Below are 13,947 nucleotides of genomic sequence, written 5' to 3'. Positions count from 1 at the left end.
ATGGAACAATTATTCATTTATGATACATAGTTCTTTTGCTCTAGTTGATTAAGCCTTTGAAGCAAATTCAACAATGACTTTACCAACTCTGCTATGTGCCTCTCATTAATTCATGCATGTCATGTGGTTGTAGAGGAATTTTTCTACTTCTTCCATTCATTTATGAGATTGAGCCATTTCATACCAGACATATGTGTGTAGAGTATTTAAAAACATTTACAGAAAAATGCAATTAAGTTTATCTTGCTGCAAAAATGTTTGAAATTCACAAATATAGGAATCTTTAAAGGGTTCAGAATATGGATGTAGTGAAAAATTTCATTTGTTACAGAGAATGCAGAAATCTTACTACCAAAAATCCGTACAAAATATTTGGGGTTCCTTAAAAATAAGTGGGTAAAATAAAAATCATATTTGTGATAACTTTTATGACAGAAGAAAGAACACTGCTGACATAAGATCTGTTTTTGTTTTACAGGTATCTAAAATGTTTCCTGTAATGCTGTTCATATGAAAAAAAGTTTCCACTTATGCTATCATTAAAAAATATGTATGTTTTTCAAGCTGCCATTGGAATCTTAGCCAACACCTTTCTCTTTCTCTTCCACATCTTGACAATCCACCAAGATCATAGACCTAAGCCCACTGATGTGACCACGTGTCACTTGGCATTTGTCCATATAATGATGCTACTCACAACACTGGAAATTTTATCTGCAGATATGTTCGAGTCACTGAATTTTCTAAATGACTTAAAATGTAAGGTTTTGCTCTATATGATCAGAGTGATGAGGGGTCTCTCCATCAGTACTACGTCCCTCTTGAGCATCATCCAAGTCATCACCATCAGCCCAGCACCTTCTACATGTCAAGATTTAAACATGGACTCACAAATTATATTACTCAGGCTTTCTTCTGTTTTTGGTCCCTCAACCTTTCTTTCAATAGTAACATGATCATCTACACTGTAGCTCATTCCAACATGACCAAACTACTCAATGTCAATAAGTACTGCTCACTTTCCTTAATGAATTCTATCATCATGGAAATATTTTTCACACTTGCATTGTCCCAGAACATCTTCTTTGTAGGTATCATGCTACTCTCCAGTGCATACATGATGATTTTCTTATCTAATCATCAGAGGAGGTATGAGTACCTTCACAGCATAAGCGTTACCCCAAGAACCTCCCCAGCAAAAAGGGCCACTCATACTGTCCTGCTCCTGGTGAGTTTCTTTGTGATTATGTACTCTGTGGATATCACAATGTCATCTTTCTCAACTGTATTGTGGAAATATGATCCAGTTGTCCTGGATGTCCAGAGACTTGTGGGAAATGTGTATGCCATGGCCAGTCCTTTGATATTTTTTAGTTCTGGTAAAAGAATAATTGGTACTCTGAAAAATGTGATTGATATGACAATTTTAACAAGTTGATGAAACAAATCTGAAAAACTGAATTCTAACTCTGTTAAATATTCAAAAAATTAGGGAATTTTAATTTTAATTTAAATGTGTAGAATTTTACTTGTCTTTTTACTTGTAACCTTTTTTTTTACTTTGACAATGCCTCCCTTAGTTCAATGGTCTCCATGTATTGAAATTACTTCTTAAACTTTCCAAACTTAATGTAGGATTTTTTTTCCTTTAGACTTGGCATCTATGAAGCAGCTTTTGCTACCTAATCCTTAGATCTTACTTCAGAAGGTAATCTGCATATTACTGTTTGTTGAAAGCATATTAACTAAGCATCCAATTCTAGTTTTACTGACAATTTCTCAATGATCTGTTAATAGTTATTTCTGCTTTCACACATATAAACTATGGAGATTTTTCTCATGTCTTCACAGATTATCATCCTTTTCTCATTTAAGTCTTTTCTTTGATGTTACCACTTTTCTGAATTCACTGATTTGTGTCTTCTTGTCAATTTTGGATACCTGAACACTAAGTAATTCTTAGACTAGTTTCTTTGATTTCTTTTGTATAATCCACACAATTAGATTATTTAATTCCTTTTCATTCTAACCTTTGTATATGTAGGTTTATATTTTTAACTTCTATTGATTTTCTCTTTTTATTGTACTTCTACTAACTATGCTCAGTAGTTTTTTCTTTGGCTCAGTCTAATGTTTGACATACATTTTATATAAAGTAGACTCAATTTACTTGCTGTTTCCCAAATATACCTTTTTATTCATTTGGGTCCTTGTTATTTTCATGTATTTTGTGATTCTCCCATCTGCATTGTATTGAATTACATGTTTTAAAGATAATCCCCCTGTCTAAAGCTTATGTAATGTGAAATTTTATTTTGGTAGGTTATTTCTGTGTGAAAAAGTAATTAAGATTATTTCTCATATAGTGAGAAATCACCTTGGAATGTTTGCAGTTAGTTTTCTTTTATTGTTTTTGCCCCTCCAATCTGAACACCCAAAAAGATTTCTCATCTTCATAAGTCCTTTATGAATAAAGAATCTGTTTCTTAGTTTTGTTCCTTCCATGGAAAATTTATTTGGTTTGCTTTCCTAGTTTGGGGGGTTCTCAAATATTTCTTCCAACTTTATTAGACATTTTGGTGAATCTTACAGCATTTGATTATTTTAACTTTCTGCACTATAAGTTGTTGGACATATAACAGTTTCCCCCAAAGCACAATTATTTACAGTATACAAGATAATGTTTCACATAGATTTTCTGTAGTAGACAATCATGTTTCATGAGAAATCCCTTTTTCATTTTATTTGGAACATACTCCTCTTCCCCAGATTACTGTAAGTTAATGATAATGGGTAGAATATGATTACTTTAATATTAAAATTTAATTTAAGCTTAATTTAATACTAGAAAACTGACAATATTTTGACAATTTTTATGAGTTATTACATTTCCTTACAATGTTCTCAATTACTGTTTTGCTATAGCGTTAACCTAATATTGGCAAGAACTAATTGTCCAATTTCAGGATTTTATCTTCAATCATCATTTTTCCTCATTGGCACTTTCACAACTCTACAAAAATAATCCTCTGGATAGTCTATTTAAATTGTGAGTTAATATTTCTTTTTCTTTTTTTTTTATTTGACAGATAGAGTTAGACAGTGAGAGAGACAGAGACAGAGAGAAAGGTCTTCCTTCCATTGGTTAATCCCCCAAATGGCTGCAATGGCAGGAGCTATGCTGATCCAAAGCCAGGAGCCAGGTGCTTCCTTCTGGTCTCCCATGTGGGGTGCAGGGACCCAAGCACTTGGACCATCCTCCACTGCCCTCCCAGGCCACAGCAGAGAGCTGGCCTGGAAGAGGAGCAACTGGGACTAGAACCTGGCACCCATATGGGATGCTAGCACTGCAGGTGGAGGATTAACCAAGTGAGACACGGCGCCGGACCTAGCTTAAATAATCTTAATGAAATGTACATGTAGGTACAAATTGCTTGCTACATTTTACTTGATGGTTACTACTGTCATTAGAGTGCCAAGAAATTATGATATGCTGGATTTCTGTTGTGAGAGAAAAAGTGACAGATTTTTATAATATATATATATTTTTATTTAAACACTTATATCTGAATTCCGAAAAGGAACTTTATCATTTGCTTCCTTGTCATAATGTTGTCCATTTTTTTGTATGCTTAATTAGTCAAACTTTAAAATAAATTACTTAACATTATTTATATGCATGTAGTGCATTCATTGTTATTTATATACAGATAGATTTTAATGAATCAGTGAAAATGGCTGATTTCTGTGTTGATTTTTCTCTCTTGATATATTTGAAAGCATATTTTTTTCTTTTTTATTGAATCTGTGTAATTAATTTGGAGCTTTGAACTATTAAGCCCATAAATATTTTGTGGCTTATAGTAGTGCCTAATATTATATGTTCTGAGTATTAACCCTTCTGATTCATCAATTTAATTTTGTTCATACCATCTTCAAACATAACTTAATTTTGTATTAATTCCTTCCTCTATATTAAAATACCAATTATTTTCAACTCAAAGTACCCAGAAAACCTATTTCCATGGACTACTACAAAATAAGTGACTTAGAGGCAGATATTATGAATGATAACTGAAGAAATTAAATGAGTTTACTTAGAAGGTCATCTTTAATGTTTTGTGGAAAACACATATTATGAAAAAGTTACACATGGATTTCAAATTAGTGTTTCATCAAATAAATTTGCTTTTTAATTCCAGTGGATTGTGAACATTTCAAATTACTCCTGTATATCAAGAAATGAACTGTGGACAGTCATTAAAGTAAAAATAAAATATTCACTAAAAATCTTCCCACATACAAAAGCTTCGGGTCCCATTACTAAATATGTGTCCACTAATACAGCTTTAACACCACTAGGTCATAAACATTCTGTACTCCTCAACATGGCTTTATAATTACTTTTTTTTTGCATTGGACTTTGACATAGAAAAAATAAGTAAACACATAAAGAAAAAAGCATGACTGTTACATATATCTATGTTGTTACCAATATCTATGATGTTGATTTATTCATATGGGTTTTAGTTAGTGCATAATGTCCTTCATTTTAGCCTAAGAAACTTCTTTTCTCACTTATTGATGGCCGTTCTAGGAACACAATTTCAATTGTCACATTATCTAATACAGAATTCATATCTGATAGCTGTGGTTGTTTCCCTTTCAGTGACTTAAATGTGCCACCCACTAACTTCTGACTGATATTGTTTTGTACAAAAAATCAGCTGTTATCCTCTTTGAAGGTGTTTGGTGAATCGAAAGGCACTTCTTTGTTCCTTTTAGGATTGTGCATTCTTATTTGTACATTAACTCTAGTAGAATGTTTCTTAGTGCACATTTTTATGATCCATTCTCTTAGACTTCACTGATTATCTTACATGGGCAGATAACTGTGTTTTGCCATATTTGGATATTTTTAGCCATAATTTTCTAAATATTCTACCTCTCCTTCTCCACTCATAATGGGTATCCCATGATGCATGTGTTAGTACAATTGATGGTGTACTGCAAATAGCTTGCCTGTTTATTTTTTCATTTGCTATGTGTTTTACTAAATAACATAAGTAAAACATGTAACACATCTAGATAACTTAATTTGCCTTCTCTTGATGTTCATTGATTCCTGTCTCTTCAAAACTATTATTTAAATTTTTTCATAATTTTTAATTCCATATTTATATCATCATCTCCTCAATGTCTTGATACCTTATTCCCTATTTAATGCTTAAAAATCTTTATATTACATAATTTACTTTTTACATTTTGATTAAGAGGTAGCACTTGTATAGTTTAGTGGGGCACAGTATAAACTAGACAATCATACATCTTTCTCCTGCTTTCATTAACCCTCTGGGCATTTGTAGGGTATTTAACAAAATGTTTTTAAAAGTAATTATACTTTTCATAAGGAAATAAACTTTTTAAATATAAATTTTTCATAAGGAAAGTTTATGCCTTTTTTGACTGAAACATAATTTTCTTTTATAAAAGTGTTAATTTCATTTTGCTCACAATTTGACAGTCTGGATATGTAATTTAGGGCTATGTGGAAAACAGATTCCTTTGCATATCAGAGTTTTTGTGGCAGCTGCAGTCATACATTTTTATGAAGATCCTACCAAAATATTTTACAAAGTATACACTCCTTGTTGTGAGTTGTCACTGAAATTTCTGTTGTGTTCTCTCTGGATCAGATAGACTGTGACTTGGCAGAGATTTTCTTAAATATTAGTGCTTTGAAGATTATATCTTCAAAAAAGATATTCATGATGGATGTGATGGATGGTCAAATTAGAAACTGGCTTTCACAGAGTTGTTTTGACCATACATTCATTCCAATTTAGCACATTCCAATGGACTGACAGACCCATGGGTCTCCCTACTGAACATTTCCGTGCTCAATTTGAGTGAGTTCATTTTATACATTATGAAACCAAGGCCTAGGGAAAGGGAAGGCTTTACTCAGGATCATATTGGAAATACAAATTAGATTAGAGATGTTGTCATTAAAATCAGAGTAGAATGGGAAAACATAAAATTTTAATCAGGGATGTACATTTATGACTAAAGAAGTTAAAGGATATTTATGTGGCAATATCATAAGATTCAATCAAATAAATGATTTATTGTTAGGCAACTATTAAGTACCATTTTTTAAAAAAATATTTATTTTATTTATTTGAAAGACAGAGTTACAGCGAGAGGTAGAGACAGAGAGAGAGGTCTTCCACAGATGGCCACAACAGCTGGAGCTGAGCTGATCTGAAGCCAGGAGCCAGGAGCCAGAAGCCAGGAGCTTCTTCTGGGTCTCCCACATAGGTACAGGGACCCAAGGACTTGGACCATCTTTTACTGCTTTCCCAGGCCATAGCAGAGAGCTGGATGGGAAGAGGAGCAGCAGGGAATAGAACTTGTGCCCATATGAGATGCCGGTGCTTCAGGCCAGGGCTTTAAACTGATATGCCACAGTGGCAGCCCCTAACTACCAATTTTCTAAGAAAACATTTTATTATTATTTATTATTTATTTGAAAGGCAATTGTGGCTGGTGCTGTGGCTTACTTGGCTAATACTCTGCCTGCGGTGCTGGCACCCCGGGTTCTAGTCCCGGATGGGGCACTGGATTCTGTCTCAGTTGCTCCTCGTACAGTCCAGCTAGCTCTCTGCTGTGGCCTGGGAAGGCAGTGGAGGATGGCCCAGGTGCTTGGGCCCTGTACCTGCATGGGAGACCAGGAGGAAGCACCTGGCTCCTGGCTTCAGATCACAGTGCACCGGCTGCAGCAGCCATTTGGAGGGTGAACCAAAGGAAAAGGAAGACCTTTCTCTCCGTCTCTCTCTCTCACTGTGTAACTTGGCCTGTCAAAAAAAATTAAAATTTGAAGGCAATTACAGAGAGACAGATGCAGAGAGAGAGCAAGCTTCCATCCACTGGTTCATTTCCCCAAATGACTGCAACCATCAGAGCTGGACCGATCTGAAGCCAGGAGCCAAGAACTTCTTCTGGGTTTCCCATGATGGTGCAGGTGCCCAAGCACTTGAGCCATCTTTTACTGATCTCCCAGGCCATAGCAGAGAGCTGAACTGGAAGAGGAACAGCTAGGACTACAACCAGTGCCCATATGGGATGCTGACACTCCAGGCAGTATCTTTACTCACTACACCACAGCACCAGCCCCAAATAAGTACCAATTTGAGAATATTGGTTTTGAGCAGTCCAGGAGATGGAGTCATGTAGGAATAGAATGAAAAATGCTGGTGGTAGAGGTAGATGGACTTGAGATCAGATCTTCAAAATACAGAAGTAGGTATTTTTTATTTAAGTATTTAGTGTCATTGGAGTTGAGAGTGGAAAGTTCATGACTAAGCTCTTTTGAACTTCAGACAACAAATTGAACGAGGCTCGCACAAGCAGTGAGTAAAGAAACAAATGTTTATTACAGGAAAGTAAAGTATACTCATTATGAAAATATGAGCTGGCCAACAGGCTGAGACCAAAGCCACTTGAATGTGGTCAAGGTCTGTATATTTATAGGGGTGGTTATTTGCTGAGAGGCAACCCTCCGTGTGGTTCTGAGATCATCTGGCATGTAAGCCATCTGGACATTACCACATGCATATGAAGGTCAAGTTTGCAACTTTTTTCCTTAGCTTCCCCAATTATCTCTTTACTGCCTCAAGGTCAAGTATAAGGGCAAGAAGGTAGAGACTGGAAAAAGGAAAAGCACACTAAGACTACAAAATAATTTGAGAATTTGTTTTTCTCAGATTCCCCAATTAACCCTTAGCTGACTCCTGCCTCGGTATGAGAAGAAAATAGTAGTTTAGGATTACTCAAATGTATAATGAAGGCAGACTTCTGTGTGTGCTTGTGTATATACATGTGTATGTGTGCATATGTGTGTGTGTGAGAGAGAGAGAGAGAGAGAGGGAGGGAGAGAAAGAAAGAAAGAGAGAGATAAATATGGTCAGGGCAGGTGAGTTTGGAGCTGGCAATTAGACATCATGATTAGTAAGTCATGTAAATAAGTTATTATTATAAGACAGTATACTAAATATAGAAGAGAAGTGAAGATGGTGTTTGGGCTGTAGGTAGACATTAAGATGTCATCAGCTTTCAAATGTCCTTTAAAGATGTTAGACTGAGTGAGATTCCCTGAGAACAATTGTTGCAAGAAAAATAATTAGGAAGGGGCAAGAAGTAAAGTGTAGTGCATACAACATGGTAAATAATGAAGTAAAGCAAAACAAATAAATAAAATAAACCAACTAATAGGCTCTGTACCCTTGACCCAAGACCATCCAATAATTGATTTACCTCATGGAATTTGGAAACTTAGTAATCTAGTAGCTGTCCAGGAAAGAAATTAAATTATGCAAATGAGAGATGTTATAAATGGATGTGGGCACTGGTAGTGGGGAGTGTGGAAAGACCATGCCAAGTTGTAATTTGGAGGTAGAAGCTGCTATGAGTTAAAAGAGAGAAACAATTAATATGGAGAGTGTCAGAGCACTGAGACACAGAGAAAAGATGCTGAGAATGGGGACAGGAGGAGAAGCATAAAGGGGAGATCTCTTTTTCTTGAGAGAAAGCAAGTGTGGCAAAGTGTTAGTCTCCTCATTTTTACTGGTGAATGTTTTACCCTAACCCATGTCTAATCTAAGTGATTCTCACACTCTGCAACATGATATTCTCAAACAGAAATTGAGAAGCAGCAGGTGCCCAGGATCTGTTTGAACTTATGCAAAAGGTAATGCACTTGAGCCATCTTGCTATGTCTGTGGAACCTCAATGATTCATGTTCAAAAGCCACTGCTGACAGTTAGGTCTGGGGGCCTCTAATGTTGAAGAGCTATTAAGTGACCTCTATGACCTAGTAGGGTTTCCAAGGTCCCGCAGATCCCAGCATCATCTTTCCAGAGTCTGACTGAAGTGGTATGGGAGGGAGATACAGAATAGCAGGCACTCCTGCATCTATACGACATGATTTTAAGTGGATTATTTGAAATACTGCATGTCTTAATATATTTATGTCTTTCTCATCTGGGTCCTTGGGATGCAGTGTGTCCTGGTTGTTCTGAGACTAGATTCTTTCTGATTGTCTATTTTACATGATTTCCGAACTCTCAGCATCACAAGACTTTAGATCTGCAAAGCTCACCTTGCTCTTTCCTTAGACAGTTTAAGATTTGGAAAAAGTAATGCTTTAGAATATTTCAATATGATTTCACCTCTTAGGATAAGTCTTCCCTGAGCATGTACAGGTGGGATTGATAGTTGTTTCTATAAATCCATATAGAACCTCATAAGAGCATATCACTGCATTCATTGTTTTGGATCACAGAGGTTATTTCCATAACATCTTCTCCCACATTACTATGAACTTCTCATGTCCAATTCTTAATACTCAATGATTTCTGGTGTGTTCTTGGTACTCGAGTAAGGGAGGAGTGAGATCTATTCCTTACACTTATGCATGTAGGACACCCTTGAGACAGATTGCCAGATATTTTTTCTGAGAGAGAGAGAGAGAGGCCTGTGTGATGTGCTATCCTGTGTTTGTGAGAGGCCTGTGTACAAGGCCTGTGTTTAGGAGATAAGGCCTCTGTGTATGTAAGTTTCACAGGCTGTCATAGCCACAGTAACACTCATCTGGAGACAATGACTTACCTTTGTGGTAGAAGTGAGGCCAGAACTCAGTGCTTTTTACTGCCTGACTAGTATCCACGTGATAAGATGACAGAATTGAGTAAAAAAATTGTGTTCTTGGTTGATCATTCCTTTCTTCAGTCTGGAGGTCTTCTACATTTCAGTCTCTGTCTTGAGAATGAGAAGTAATCTAAAAAGACCCCTTACTTTGTGGATATTAGAGGTGAACAGGGAATGAGAAAACATCAATTAAATCATCACAAGGTGTAACATTCCAAATCCTGATATCTAAGTATTATTGAGGGTTTAGGGCTTGTCAGACACTAGCTGAGGAGTGTCTGTATCTGGAACTCTTTATACTCAAAAACAGTTTTGGGCATCAAGAATCGTTGCCCTTTTTTATAGAGAATGCAAGGCATAGAAAGATCAAGTCACTTGGCTGATACTACGTGGCAGGTGAGCAGTCACTTACCAACACTCTGATCATAGTTTAGTCTATTTCTATAATCAGAACATCAAATCTCACTTGTGAAATTTTGGAAATAGGACCAGGTTCACTGTCAGGACTTAATCATAATTGTTGAATCTCAATGGTTTTGGGACTCAGGAATAGGAAAATTTTATTTCTGTTCCTAGAACTTGCCCAGGGTTATTGATTGACATTTACCCCTAGAGGCTTCCTGCATGATTGTGAAGAACTTGATTGAAGTCTCTTCCTTAAGGTTCAGGAAAAGTATTCACAATGTAGCCTGGCAATTGCACTCAACTTTTCATGGCCATAATTGAGTTGTCTCCATGTGCTCCCTCCACTAGGAGACTTGTCCAGAAAGTGATGAGAAAGCATACTGTAGACACAGGAGCCCAGTCAGACAGCACATTTTAGAAAATAGAAAGTGATGAAATTGTGGAAAGATCCCAAGGAGACAGATGTCCACAGAAGGCAGCACCATTCATAAAGATACAGAGTCTGGGCAGATGGGTACTGGGATACCTCAGACACAGATCAAATCCTGTAACTCCTCTTCCCCTAACCCTGTGACTTGGTGATGTGATCAATAGCCATCCACCCCCATCACTGCTCCTGCGTGAGGACTGGCACAGGTATTGTGTGAGTGCCAAACACTGCAGGATGAATGCTCATGAGGGTGGATGTTTCCTTACATCCTCAGGTTTCAAGTCTTTCTTGGTGATGAGAAATATCATGTGGTGACAGTTGAGGCAGGGGCTTTCTATTGTCTGCTAGAATGGTCACTACATGGCCAGAATTACTACAGGGTCCTCCAGAATCAATAATACAGAGAATCTGACCCAAGACTTCCTTTCTAGCTCTGGAATAAATTGTTACTTACCACTTGAACTTCAGAGTCTTGAGAAGGGCCACCAAAGAGTCATCACACCTGTCTCTGCTCCTAATGTGGCTCACCATTGTGTTTCTTATTGCATTTCTTCTCTCCCATCCCCTCAACTTCTAAGACCCTTACCAGTCTGTCACACTGATGACATCGTAGTCAGTGTGACCACCATGCCCTCTTGTCCCAATTTTGTCTATCAATGATTATTTGGAGCCTACTGTTCTGTTGTTCTGTTTCTACTCCAATAAAATATACACTTCACACAGCTCACAGGAGTATTAGCACTCAGTGCCTTTTTTATTCTTGCAGTGACTGAATAGGCTTGAATAAATGAATTAGGAGCACCATGTATAAGGCAAGTTCCTAATTTAGCATTTCTTCCTCACAACCTCTCTTTGAAGTAAGCTTTTATGAGTTTGCTTCTAAGATTTTTATGGCAGAGGATTTTGGTTAAGTGTGTCACACTGAGTACTTAAGGTTTCAATCCGGTGGACTGAAGTCACTATGATCAGACTGGACAGCATATAAATCACAGTTCTTCATTTCCTTCTCTTGTGTAAAGTTGTCTTCCTCTTCTCACACTGCTGAGACACAGAATGTAAAAATCATGCACATGAATAAAAATATATTTCTAATCTGAATCACATTAATGAGTAAGACGCAAAAATACTTAAAGAAACACTTGGTATAAGTGAAATAAGATATACAGGAAAATATAAGATTCTGACCATATAATTTTGGAAAGCTTTATTTTAAGAAGTTAGGCAGGTTCAACATGTTAGATATGTTAGTATTGAAACACCTTGCTGAAGTCACTGTGACAGGATTCTTAGTTTTATTAGTTTAACTTAGGGACTGATCATGCTTACAGGAAATATCCAGGGACATGGAGGATCTGAGAGAGAAGGACTGTGGAATGAATCATCTAGAAAAGCAGGCAGAAACAGTCATGGTAGAGTAGGAAGCCCAGGAGACCAGGAAAGACCCCCTTGCCAAAAAGGGCTACAGTCATAATTGAAGACACCATCAAATTTCTATATGCGTTGGCTGTCATCTGCAGGATCAGATTTATCTGCTCATGAATACATACTTATCATCAGCATTATTTATTTCCTTATGGAACATGACTGAGAGATCCAGCTTCTCTGTGTTACTTGTCATCTAACCTCAGTTCCTAGGGTATATTTGTACTTCCCACTCATACCACAGTACACAGTCCAGCAAGGGAATTTCCCTCAAGTCTTTCAAGTGGTTCCTCATGTCAAAGGCCATAACAATAGGAGTGTCTATATATCAGCTTTGCCATCCTTAATCATCTAGACTCAGTGCTAATCTAAGGGTGAGGGAAATGCAGGGCATAACACAGTGTGCATAAGTCAGAGGCCACCTTAAAATTCTGCCTACTGTGCCCACTCTTCTATGAAAACTTTGCTCATGATGCAAAAATATCCCAATATCTCAAACTATTGGAAAAGTGGTTTAAAAGGTGAAGAGTTTGAAAGAGGGGGGAATATAGACACTTTTCCTATGCCAAAATGCTCTACTTGGGCACCATACTCATTTTGAGCTGGATAATAGTTGGGGCACAGGCCAGTGCTGTTTTTAGGAGGATGACAGCTATCCACTGGAAGGCAGTGAAGCCCCTTATGTGACAGCTGGAAATGTCTCTGGACAGTTTTCAGAATTCTGGGACATCAAACTTACCCAGCTGAGAATCATGTTTCTACATCTTGTTAGTGCACATAGGGGAGGGCATTCTTTCCAGTAGTGAAGAGTTATGGTGCTGATTGGTAGGCATTGTTTGTTTTTTCTTATAACTTATGACATTGAGTGAATTCTTTCTAAAGTCATTGGAATTATGATACACCTGCCTACATTCACATTGGCTGCCAGTATTATATCATTTGCACTTTCAAGGTTGTAAATTAGTGTGGGAGTCCTATTTAATGTAAAAGGATGATGGATGGCATCAGTTCCCCTTTGGTCTCTTCACTTTTTCACAACTCTATAAGAGAGCTGAAATGTTCTTGCACTAAGACACTCAGCACCTATCACCCTTATGAATGAGGGCCCTACTTTCCTATGTATTTCTCTCTCCTTTGATCCTTGATCTCCCTTTGTTTGCCACAAAGTTTGAGATATTTCCCTCTGTTTCCTGTTAATTTTCTTGTTAAAAACAACCATGGGTGTTCAAAAACTATCTTGTACTGTAGTTTGATGGTAAATATTTTGCTGTGCTCATAGATAAAAAGGTCATCTTTTACAAGCTTCAAACTTACAAACTTCTGTGTTAACCCAAAGGTAGATGGTAAAAAATATATCCCAGGAAAAAATTAGGTCTAAAGAAAAGTCAACATCAATGCTTGCTGTTAATCAGAGATAAGTGACTAGTTTAATATGTAGAACACAGGAAGATGCCCCTGAGTCTATCTTAGTCAGCTTCCTTCATCTGAAGTACTTAGAGAATGGATTTGTACTTTGTTTCCTTTCTTCTCTTTGTAGGTTCTCCATGGATTAAATCATCAACAGTGACAGGATTTCTTCTGTCTCCATTGTGGTGTATAATCTATAGACTATAATACTGTATATACTCAATAGTAGACCACCTCAGCTATCTACTCTCAGGATGAAGTTGGAAGATGTCTGACAGTGGCCTGAACACACTTATTTGTCTTAGAGACAACCTCAAGTATTAGACTGTTGAACAGGTACTGTTGGCCTATGATACTTGTTGACTAAAAAAAAAAATGGGGTTAAGTTAATTTTAAAATCTAGATAAACATCTGGTGTGAAATTGCTTTGTATCATGTCAGACTTATTTTGTAATTTCTTTCTTTTACAGATCCAACTGGCTGTAAATAATAATGGATAATCTGATCTCTAATCTTATAGTCTAGATGTGTTTTACAAAATTAAGAGCTTTTAATTCAAACCTATAAAAATATGG

At 36.8% G+C, this 13,947-nt stretch overlaps 1 pseudogene; it reads left to right on the top strand.

The window, feature by feature from the left end:
* The first annotated feature begins 530 nt into the window (after nucleotides 1–530).
* On the top strand, nucleotides 531–1,438 carry LOC149119283 (putative vomeronasal receptor-like protein 4; annotated as a pseudogene).
* Nucleotides 1,439–13,947: the final 12,509 nt, after the last annotated feature.

This window comes from Oryctolagus cuniculus, chromosome Y (genome assembly GCF_051225735.1).
Source record: "Oryctolagus cuniculus isolate XC-2025 breed Fujian yellow rabbit chromosome Y, ASM5122573v1, whole genome shotgun sequence".
NCBI classification, from domain to species: Eukaryota; Metazoa; Chordata; class Mammalia; order Lagomorpha; family Leporidae; genus Oryctolagus; species Oryctolagus cuniculus.
The sequence above is the reverse complement of the archived record's forward strand: the minus strand, read 5'-3'. Positions and strand labels throughout refer to the sequence as shown.